Below are 12339 nucleotides of genomic sequence, written 5' to 3' on the forward strand. Positions count from 1 at the left end.
AACTGCAGCAGGAGGCAGGAAAAGAGGCAGCAAGGACAGAGCAGGGAACCCAGCATCGCCCTGCTACCCATCCTGTGTGAGCAAGGACCACTCAGAATCCCTTCTTTCAACACCCAACACACTTGACAACAACCTATTCACACAAAACACAACACGTGCAGCTGTGTATAAAAAGATGAAGAGATTTTATGAGTTTCTTAACTATTTAGAAAGATTGTTTATGTAACAGTATGGCAACACAAAATGATGGTGCATGGGAAGCTAACAAGGGAAAACTTCTCCAGGAAACATCCTAGGCAAAATTACATCTCAGGTTAGTCACAGAACTGATGATTTGTAAAATCATTTTCCTGAAACCTTGATATTTTAGAATATTTTAAGATTTCTTTTTTTTGATTGCTTTCACTTTTAAACACCAGCACTTAGATAACATAAACAATATTGTATTAATGGAATCTAATATCCAAGTTGCATGAAAATGCTGAAGGCAAAGAGAAAATTTGAAGCACACCGCTGCAACTGCTGATGTTGCCAACGTTTTACAGTTTTGCTGGGAATTTAAGGAAAGCCCTTGCCTGTTTGATCAGAATGCCAGGTAGGAATGAATCTCACTTGAAAGATGTACAGATCTTGGTCCCTGTCTATTTTAATCCTGGAATTCACTGAGATAGAAGTGATACTGCTTAAAAAAACCAGAACCAATGGGAGTAGAAAAGAAAAGAGCATTCACTCAGATGAGTTTGTTTTCAGAAAGAGAGGAAGAAGACACACTGTTACAAACACTGCATTTTGTAATGCCTTTCAGATATTCATCTGTTTCTAGTACATAGCTCAGTATTTTACCAAATCTCCTTCCTTCAGAAAGTTGCTGTAAAACCTTTCTGCTCTAATAGTTAGAAACCACCTTGTAATTTTCAGCCTGAAGTGATTTATATCCAGATAATATACATTTCTTCTTGTACCACAGTTAGCCATGAGTTTAGAACCATTAGTTTTCACTCTACAGTGTGCACTCTACTCCATGCATTCCAGAGGGTTCATAAACTACTTCTGAGATTTCTAAAAAATACCAAATAGCAAATAGCAATAGCAAAGTAGGCCAACAGGCTGTGATTTGTTCTAACAATGCTACATGACATGTAGTACCACCTCTGGGAAAAGTTTAGGAAACCAAATAAGTCAAAGAAAAAATCAGTGGCTCAAACAGTTCTTTTATTTTCCTCTTGTTCTTAGCTGTTGCAGGTGTTTTTAGTCAGGACAGACATCTTATCAACCTTCCTCTTTCCACATTAAACTAACCAAGCTTTCCTAGTTTTCTTTTTCCAAGACATGTCACCACTCACTGGTTTTCCTTTTTGAAGCCACTCATTCAGAACTGCTCATCAGCGTCCAGAATCCCACACAAAATATCACAACACATCCTTAACTATGTCAGCATTGCCCTGAGTCAGCTGGAAATACTTCACAAAGTACATGCCAGGGCCACGTACGTCCTGTCCAGAGCAGCATCCCATTGCCATCCCCTCTTCCCTCACAGAATCACAGACTGGGTGATGCTGGAAGGCACCACTGGAGGTCCATCTAGTCCAGCCTCCCTACTCCAGCAGGGAGCAGGTCACTCAGGACTGTGACCTGATGGCCTGTGAGGGTCTCCACTGTTCCCCACCCTGAGCTGCTCAGCCTCTCCCAGTGCCACCAACCCCTTGCTCCTCAAGGCTGACAAACAGCCAAGTGTCACCTGAGAAGTGACTGCTGGTGAGCCACATTAACGTGGTGCTGCCACACCAACAGGGGAATCCCACCAAATGCAAATGCCTGACAGGAGCTAAACACAAGAGACTGTGGCTGGTAAGACATCTGCATGTTTGGAATGTTTGGGACTGTATTTTTCTAGCATAATGACCATGTATTGCAATTTCAACCTTTTTATTTTAATGATGGTCTAATATAACTTCACCAGTAATAGGAAGGCTAAATACTAAGATAGAGCAACCAATTAATAATTAACTTTCTTTAGAGGAACATAAATCTACAAGGATGAATAATTTTATTTTCATGGAAAGTCTAATACTTCCCTCATGAAATTAATCTTAAAACTTTGAATTAACTCTTTGTGAAATTACACTGAATGTCCCTTAAGTGCATGCACTCAATGCAGAAGAGTTTTGTAGTGTTCAAAGATGTATTAGCCAAGCTGAAGATACCTGTGGGAAATCTGATTTTCAAACACTCAGTCTACATCAGAGAGAAGTCTCATTTATGATTTTTAGGCTCATAGGTAACATTCTTCAACTCCCTCTTGAAGTGGAAAACTTTTTTTACAGTTTGTTCTACACTGTTGATCACTTCTTCCTCTTGCCAAAGGTTACAAACATCTGTCTTTTTCAAGGTGATTACTGAGTCTAGTTTCAAAGATAACTACATTTCATGTAAATTTTTAATCCAGAGATTATTTGTTGACAATTTAAACAAAGCCAATCAGAAATTTATACTATGGCACTAAGTCACAGTTGTAAATTTGTTCAAATTAAAGGAAAAAATTCCATGTTACCTTAACTTTCCTGCACAGTTAATTCTTGAGCTCCTCATTTTGAGACTTGGCTACACATTGGTTATGTCAACACAGATAAATGAAGCAATACCAGGGAGCATTCCCAGGCATTGAAACTTGACACTATTAAATTGTTAGAATTGTCCCTCAGCATGTGTCACAGGAGTGTTTTTAGTCTGTTCCATCTAACAATCTTCCAAAACATTGCCAGGGCACAGTTTGCAAGTTAGGACATGCCAGGAATGGTTCCCAACAGAATGAGTCTAGTGACCCAGTTTTAGAAGGTAAAAATGCGATCATGTGGATGCTGGCCAGTGTGCCAGCTGACCCTACAGCAGAGGGGGGCTCTGTACCCCACTAATTTGTGGGTGCAGGCACAGCAACCACTTCTCTCTGTTGGGCCCTGGCAAGCTGAGATGGGTCAGTACAGATCATTTATGTCAGTGTTTCATGCTTACAAGCTGTTACACCTGGGCAAAACAACCCTCTCCAAGGCTCTTACCCCATCAAGAAACTCCATGGAGCTGGGGAGCATTCATCTTCCACAGCCACTGCAGAAGCCTGTTATCCCAGAGGAACAGGCAGAAGGTCAGACTGGAGGGAGAGACATCGCTAAAATCTTCCCTGAGCTTAAGGGACCTGCCCTGTTTTATTCACACTTGTGCTGCACACAAGGTTCACCATGACCAATAACCTATAGCAGGTTGCAGAGGTACAGCCTAGCACAGCAGGACAAGACACATTCTGGCCATGGTAATTGCATGAGATCACTCACCTTATTCAGTCAACTTCTGCAAAGTAAGGCACTTGACTTTTGACTTCTAGAAGTAAACAAAAGAACCTCCCAAGGTTTCACAAATAGCGTTTTCTGAACCTCTGAACTCAGAATATCTGTCTTTGACCTTGCAAGTACAGCATGTCTAGTTTTCTTCTCTATGAACTTTTCCTTTTGAAATATAACCAGAAAAATGAAGAAAGTGGAATGCGTGACAACTCATCAACTGTTTGTAATAATTTATTTCAAACCGTTTATTCCGTAGCTTTCTCCTTCTGATGCACTCTCAATTACTTGATTGAATAATATTCTCTGAAATAGCACATGATGTGCTTGTGTCAAAGAGGCTCTCCACAGACGCCATCAGCTACCTTTTAAAATCAATGAAATTCATAAATTTGCATCTGGCTTCTCAAGGAGAAAATAAAAGAACCTTTTCCCTGGTAAGTATGACCTTCTTATTCTAAGGCCAGCTTGTTTCATGTCTTCTGCATCTCTGAATGCCAATGTGAAGATGGATAATCTCTTTCTTAGAGTAGACAGATCTTGAAGTCTATTATATTGCCTTTTTTAAGGATTCCAGCCATAATTCTCTCTTAGTAATTGGGAGCTGCACACTGTTCCACACAGTAATGCATAATCTAGCTATTCACTGTCATGCTGCTGCCGCTGCAATTTTAACAATGCTGATAGCAACCAATGTTATCGAATTCTGCAGATTTTCCAGGCTATAGCCTTGTTCTTGTTTTTTTTTTTCTTTCACCATTTTTGAGAAAAAATGTTTTATGTTTTCCTTTGTAATGCCTCGATATTGTGACCCTCCCATTCCTCACTGCTGGATCTTGTTAGTTTTCAAATATTGAGTCCACACCACCTGATCATGCCACAGATTTTCTGTTCTGATATGTTTGCTGTCTTCATGTTTGCAAGATCAAAGCTAATGCTGTTTATACCACAGTGCTAAAAAGGCTCTTTTCACAAAAGGTAAAATAACCTTCATGTTTGAAATCTAGCCTTCTTTTCTTCCATGCCTTTTTACTGCTGATAATATCCCTATGTTTCCCTCTTCCTGGCTTCATTTTGGCATATAGCAATTTTCTTCATTAAACTTTTAGAAGGAATCCCTGAAAGAACTCGACAGCAGCTGTATCCTATGCCAGTGATGTTCCTTCAGCTGCAAGAAAATAGAGCTGCTCTGACACCAGCCTCTTTGCAAAACCCCACTCCCATTTCTCTTTCTTAACCATATCCAAGTTCTTAGCTCCTCACAATTCAATAGGTAATATTCTCCTCTTTTAAAATCTTTCCCAGTTTCTTTCTCCCTTTCTTTATTCCCTCACACATACACTTTTTCCCAGTGAAATGGTATTCATCCTCAAACAGCCTGGATAACTTTATGCATTTCCTATTGTATTATCTTACTGTTTTTCAAAGAGTGGACCACAGCCCCCAGGATGTTCATAAAAGGCAACTGGGAGAGTAATAAGATGCTGAAATTTTTATTACACTCTAAACCAAAAGAAAATATCTGTTCTCCATTCCCTAAACACCTTTATCCTTCAAAAAACAAGTTTTGCTACCAAAGTCTCAAATCACTCATACAAATAAAAGATATTCACTTCTTACATGATACATTTTAGACACGTTTCCTCTGGGATCAAGACAGATGTGGCTGCTTGATTTTGAGCCTCATGACCAATTTAAACCAAATTTGACTGATGCTACAAGCGTTCAAAACACTAAATTCCTGCAAGTTTTGTGAAAAAGCTGAAAGCAGAAAAAATCCAATTTCCCACCAGTGAAAAGACAGGGGTAGTTTTTCCTTTAACAAATCTAGACAGCAACTTGAGGACATCAAACCAACAGAAAATAGCTTTCTGCCAGGTAGAGCACATGCCGTGCCATTGTCAGCTACAGGGACAGGGAGCCTGTGAGGAGCTGGAGAGTTTGGCCACCAAAGGCATAATATCAAGGGATGCACAAGAGAAATTTTGGTACTATGGGCACAGGGCTTTTGGGGGAAGGAATTACTTAGAGACAAGACACTGGGCACAGCATTTCTCCCTCATTTCCACTGTTCACATGATACACCTTTTACTTTCATGTTTATAGCCAAACATGAAGTATCTGAAAATGTTTACTTCAGTGGAAAGAAACCAAAAAAGCTGCACAGCCCCATCACTCACTTCACCCAAAACTTCCCACTAAAACCTTCATGTGATTTTCACAACCTCCCCAACCACCCTGACTCACACAAGGACACAAGCAGTTCCCAATGGCGGAACCCATCACAGCCAGTGGGACAGCAGCAGAGCACAGGCTACCAGGGGGCGTTCCTGGGCAAGGGTGAAGAAGTTCTAGGGATCTCTTTTAAGCCCATTGGGAAACTTTCCTCTGGAGCTGAATGTACAGAAAATCAAACTGGCAGCATGATTTCTCCTCTGGGAAAAAGAAGCACATGCACCAGGCTTGCTTGCATTAGATGTCCTCGTAGGCTTGATGAGACAGTCCATTTGTGGGCAAGGAGAGCACTTGGCCCTTTCCCTGCTCCCTGCCTGCCTGCACAGCTCCAGCACCCCATTTCCCCAAAATGCAGAGGCAATGCTCATCATACCATGATCAGAGCCTTCAAGAACCCTGATTTTTCAGAATTTTCTCCCTGATGGGCCAACATCCACTACTGTTCAGAGACCACTAAATAACTTCAGCCACCTCATCCTGCAGGTGCTGTGGGAGTGTTAACACCTTATTAAAATCAGCATCAGTGATGAAACTCAAGCTCAAAAACCTGATCAATATTCCTGGACTTCTCTTCCTGTCCCTTTTGCCTCCCATGTGCCTCCCCAGTTTACATGTGGAGGGTACATAGTGGCAACAAAAGCTGACTGCATTGCTGGTAAGGTCCTTTGCTTCTGGTGAGTTAGTAAAGACAATTAACAAATGAAAAATGCAGCTTAAAAGTTTACAAATGTACATACCTCATGGCTAATGCAAATTTGTGTAACTTCAGCTTCCAAACACAACATTTGTCAAGCTAAGGACTTGAAATCTTCCCCTGTAGGTCCTCATATGCCATCATCTGTCAATTTTTAATCTTCTTTTGAATTGCAAGAAAATTCATCCTTTTAGCCTTTCTTCTTTCATTTATTTAAATCAGTTCTGAGATCCTTTCTACTTTATACTTGAAAGGGTGTCTTGAAAGATATTTGACCTAGACAGAACAGGCATGGGAACCACTGCAGGCAAAGGAGTCCATTTTTTGCATACACATTTAGGGACACCACAGGACGTTTTCACTGCAGTGAGAGCTCACTTGCAGATGTCCATCTACACAGTCTGTAATTTCTCTTCTGTCCCTCTGCTCTGCTGAGACCCCACCTGTGGTGCTGCATCCAGCTCTGGGGTCCCCAGCTCAGGAAGGACGCGAACCTTTTGGAGCAAGTTCAGAGAAGGGCCATGAAGGTGATTAGAGGGATGCAAAGGTGAAGGAAAAGTTCAAAGAACTGGGATTGTTCAGCCTGGAAGGCTTTGGGGTGACTTAATTGTGGACTTCCAGTGCTAAAGAAAGATGACAAGGAACTATTTACAAGGGAACATAGTGGCAGAACAAGGGGAAATGGATTCAAGCTGAAGCTAAGAAGTGGGTTTAGATTAGATATTGGGAAGAAATATTTTACTATGGGCGTGGTGAAACACGGAGACAGGCTGCCCAGGGAGGCTCTGGATGCCCCATCCCTGGGAGTGTTCAAGGCCAGGTTGAATGGGGCTCTGAGCAAGCTGATCCAGCGGAAGCTGTCCCTGCTCATGGCAGGGGGGGTGGAACTGGATGATCTTTAAGGTCCCTTCCAGCCCACTCCATTCTATGGTTCTGTGATTCCATGATTCTGATTCTTAGAAATCTTACACTGCATTTGGTGTATTAAAATACAGGTTGTAGAAATAAGCCCATGTTATTAAGACATCTAAATCAGTCTATGCAATCAGCTATCCTTATTATAAATTATTAGACAAATAACTATTACTTATTAAATAAATAATTTTGATGCCACCTGCAAAGTTCAGGAGCCATAAATGTAAATTACTCTCTCAACAAATTCTTAAGGATACTGAGGCCATGAACAAGATCCTTGTCTGACTCCAAGAGATACCCTGTTCAAACACTGGTGCAAGGCTGGGTTTTTCCCAGCCTTCTGGAATTTCCCCTGTACCAAGATCTGTCAAACAGCAGTAACAAAGGCTCCAAGAGCATTAAGGTCAAGGCTTTTAAGACTTACATAAAAGTCACCTGGTCCTGCAGACTGATTTCAAGCATAAAGGCAAACAGCACAGTTGCAATGAAGAATTTCTCCATTTCATTCTGAAACAATTCCGTTTTGAACAAACTTTTAACTGTGGCATGTAATAACCTCTTCATTATGGCTGCTTTGGCCTCAAAGATCTGGCAGTTGAGTGATAGGAAACCAGTTTTAAAAACCTGTTTAAACCAAGTCCAGGGAAAACCTGGGGAGCCATAGAAAGACCAGCACCTGTACCATATAGATCAGTAGAACTACAAAAAAAAACCAGTGTATGTCAGCATGTGTACAAACACAACATATTTGTGTGATGAAAGGAAGTAAGGTAGGACCAATACACCTATTTTAAGTAATTTTTCACAAAATTACTGGAGTTCTCCAAAGTAAAAGTAAAAATTTACGTGTAGTATGGTTTTAATTGACAATGTTTACTTGGATTTCCAAAAGACAATTGATGAATCTATCATTCATAAGTCTTAAAAAACCTAGACTCCCAGAGGATAAAAATAAATGCCCTTGCAAGGATAAATAATTGGAAACAGATGGTAGGACACTACTGTCAATTTTTCAAGTGGAGAGAGGTCAATGGTGGAATCCTGCAGGGATCTGTGCTGGAACTTGGGAGCTACTCGTTTATTTATAAATGAGCTGGAAAACAGGATAAATGGTGAGGTGACAAAGCTAGCTGCTGATACTCATTCAGGGTGGCTACGATAAGGGCTGACTGTGAAGGAAGACTTTGCAATACTGAGTGACTAGGCAATAAAAAGTCAAATTAAAGTCAGTGTAGATAAATATGAAGTAATTTCTTTAAGGGGGAAAAGAACTAGCTACACAAAATTATGTGCCCCAAGGTGATTATTACCACTTCAGGACTGAGATCTTGGGGTTATAATAGGCAGTTGTGTGAAAACATCAGCTCACTGTTCACTAACAGGGAAAAAAATGAGTATAACTAATTACTAGGAAAGGAACAAAGAACGAAAGAGAGAATATTATTTAGTCACTATATGAATGGCTGGTTCGTCTGTCTTGAGTATTGTGTGTAGATCTGGTCCCACAGACTCTGAAAAGATAGAGTAGACTGGAAATGGCTATGGGCAGGGCAGCTGGGATCATCACAAATTCACTACAACCTAACAGCTAAGGACTGACTAAGAGGCCAAAGGTCTCAAAACCAGGTAACTGAGGGGATACAGCAAAGGTGTAATCAGAGCCAGGCCAGGGAAAGTGTCTCCAAGTTCCCTGCTCACAGCCTCTTCCAATGCATGAGCTGAGAGGATCAAATGAAATGCGCAGGCACAAGACTTAGAACGCAAAAATCATTGAATCTTCACACAACATGTATCAATCTGTAGAATTCCTTGCTCTGGGGCACTGTAAATGCTAAAAGTTTACACAGGCCTCAAAAAAGAAAATCCATCAAGAGCTCTTAAATGCCAAGATCCATCTGAGGAAGTCCCTGAGTACGAGTGATGGAGAACCAAAAATACAGAGGGCAAAATGAGCTTTAGCTGTGCTGATGCTTTTGTGGGCCATGTTACAGAGCACTGTCAAAGATCACTGGACTGTGGTTTGCCAAAGTACAGAGTTTTGATATTTTGTTCAATGGTCCTCTTACTGTGGGCATAAACTCAGGAATCTCTTGAAAAACCTAGATATTGGTTTCATCCTGCTTGTCCATGGGACACTTCTATGCCTTTCTTCTGCTTTCCTTACTTTTTTCTTTCTTATAACTTGAAACATCCTAGTAAAGGAAAAAAGTAATGACAAATATAGTGAAAAAAAAATCACAATGACAGAACGGAAGTGTTTGATCTACTTAACCTATAAAGGAATAAATCTCAAGAGTTATCTTTATTTGTGAGGTTTCCTGTAAACATTAGGTGTAGAATAACAAAGAACAGTAATACCTAATTCCTAATGATTTCAAGAGTTTGTGATCATGCAGCTGCTCGAATTAGGTGAGTGCATACTGCTCGTACCCATGATTTTGCATTTGCAGAAGAGGAGGTTAGGGGATGGAGAACGAGGCTGCCAGTACTGGCTCTCAAAGGATCAAGTGTACCCTGGCAGCATCATGCATGTGCAACAAAAAAGGCAGCCTAAGCCATGGCTAAATCATAGGACCATCTAATCTAGGTTGTACACACAGGAAGTGCTTTTTTTCTTAGGATTTTTCTTTTTATCATGTCATAGACCTGTCTAGTCATAGACATGATTAGACAGCAACAAGGACTGAAAGTGTATGTGCCCAAGATACTGTTTATCTTTTTCTTACTTATTAAACACCTTTTCAAAACAAGAGCTATATCATGCTGACAATTTATAATGACTCATGCAGGACAGACTGTGATCCAAATCTTCCTTCTAAAGAAATCAGTTCCTAAGCTTTCATTTGCAGTCCTAAACCAAGCATGATCCCACATCAGAAACCTGATTCTAACAAGATTTAAATTACATCAATTTTAAGTGTTATACTACCAAACTGAATGCTAACACTATGAAAGTACATAATAGCAAGCAAAATCAAAGCTATATTCACATGGTCCTTTATTTCACTACTTCAGATTCAATTTTGTCCCTGTACTACACAGAACTATATGCATATGTAGATGACATTATTATATTCTTTTTTGTGAGATAAGCATTTTAGGATTACTATTGTCTATTACTTATACTTTTCAAACAGTAAACTAATAACAGAAGTAGGTCATATAGCTCAGAGAAAACATCATTATAACACTCCTGTCCTGCATATTTTACTGTAAGTTTTCCTTCTGTCCCACCACCTTTGTTTTCTTCAAAGGATGAAACCCAAAGCAATATGGACTTTCTGGTAGTTTTTGAGGAAACTTTTTAAAGTAATACAGAAATGAACAATGAGGTAAATACTGAATTAAGGTAAAACATTCAGCAAACAATAAAGTCAGGTTCTTTCAATGCCCAACATTGTTCTAGCTCTTCCAGGGCATTTGTGTACAAATTGGGAAAGACAGCAAACAACCACTTGGCTATGCATGTATTCCCTTACTAATTTTGGAGGGAAGCAGTCTGAGAAGTGATTCTTCTGCTGACACAAAGCTCCTTTTGTTGACTTTTAATGCCAGCAGTGCATCTACCATCTTTGGAGATGACAAAAATTCTGTGTTGCTTAGCCTGAAAACATATCTCCAGTCACACCTGCACACATGCAGTCACATATGGTGGTTTCTTAACATTATTATTCACCTGTACAGAAACACAGTAAAGGAATCAGATTCATTTTATCTAGCTTTCACTAGCACCTCTGGGCATGAAGTAGTGCAAACATAGATGTTGATGTTGGAAAGTGCAAGGGATTTGGAAATTGTGCTGTCCTACTGCATACTGGACATGAAAAAAACATGCTGAAATGCACCAAAACAGTGAATATTCATGGCACCTTTTAGCAGCAGAGCCATAAGAAGAGGAAACAGCTGAAAGCAGAACTCCTTAATGGAGCAGAGGAGACATAAATTGTGCAAAGATGAAACAGTTTTCTCTGCCCAGAGCCAAGGGACATGACTGTGTACAATTAACCAGACCATGTCAGAATGCATGTTACTGAATGGACCAGCATCAAAGGGGGTTCCCAGTATAAAGATAACGAACCCAAAACTAAACTCACTGGAATTGGGAAAAAACCTACCAGCTTCAAGTGACTGCAGATCCCTCCCCAAGTGATACAGAAAGAAATTACAAGGAAATTTCAGTGAAGGAAACAGCATAAAAATGTATAATAGCACACAGAAAAACATCACTGGAGAGAGAAATGGTTAGAGCTGTTTCATACAAACCAGAGAATTCCACCAGGTCTCATGGACTAGATGGCAAACTGAATAATGCTGAAGATGTTCAATAAAAAACTCAAAAGAATTTTTGCTCAGAAACTGAAATGAATGTAGGTCAATTAAGGGGACTGAAAAAGTGATTGTGAGCCCATTTTGGTGACCTTTTGCTGTGTTTTCCTAACAGCTTATTCCTGCTTATTCCAAAACTTCTCAATTTCAAGTTTTACCAGGAGGACATGTAACAGGTATGCTTTGATTTAGCCCCTTTTTTTCCCCAAATGACTGAAGAATTAATATTTTCTGTCTCTCTAAAACCGCTTGTATTACTCTCTTAATTCTACAGACCCTCCCAGCTGCACACAAATAACCAGTTCTCCACTAACTCAGAGGGAAAGCTGTGCTGGAAATGCAGAAAGGGATGCCCTGGTGTTTTCCCTCTTTCCTACCACACACTTTCCCCAGGGAGACCCTGGATGTGACGGGGAAAGTCAAATGAAGTCAGGAAATCTTCTGAAACAAAATCAGCAACTGAAATTAATTCTTCTCCTTTGCACTCCTAACATAGAGTGGAAAATAAACCTTGTGGACAAGTGAAACAGACCCCAACCAAAACTCATGCATGCCACATCCAACGACCTCAGCTGCCCTTCCAGTTCACCAGCGAAAGACCTCGCCAAGCCCTCCCACGGAGCCGGAGTGGGCTCTGCCTCGGCCGGGTGGAACTGTGGGACCGGGACTAAGCTTCAACAGGCGGGCAGCTGCCTTCCCCCACCGCCGCCAGCCCGAATTGTCCCCACTGCCATTTTCTCCTGACCTTTACAGCAGACCCGCGCTGGAGGACACCCACCCGCTCCGCCCGCAGTCCCCGGGGCTGCTGGAGCTGCCCACGGGTCGGTCTCACCCCGA

General features: G+C 40.8%; 1 protein-coding gene across 1 annotated transcript in view; it reads right to left on the reverse strand.

Annotated features, from left to right (window-relative positions):
• The window catches only part of LHFPL3 (LHFPL tetraspan subfamily member 3), a 232608-nt gene that overhangs the window by 219730 nt on the left and 539 nt on the right, over positions 1 to 12339 (reverse strand). The gene's annotated exons all lie outside the window — the stretch shown is intronic.

Source organism: Geospiza fortis, unplaced genomic scaffold, assembly GCF_000277835.1.
Source record: "Geospiza fortis unplaced genomic scaffold, GeoFor_1.0 scaffold424, whole genome shotgun sequence".
NCBI lineage: Eukaryota > Metazoa > Chordata > Aves > Passeriformes > Thraupidae > Geospiza > Geospiza fortis.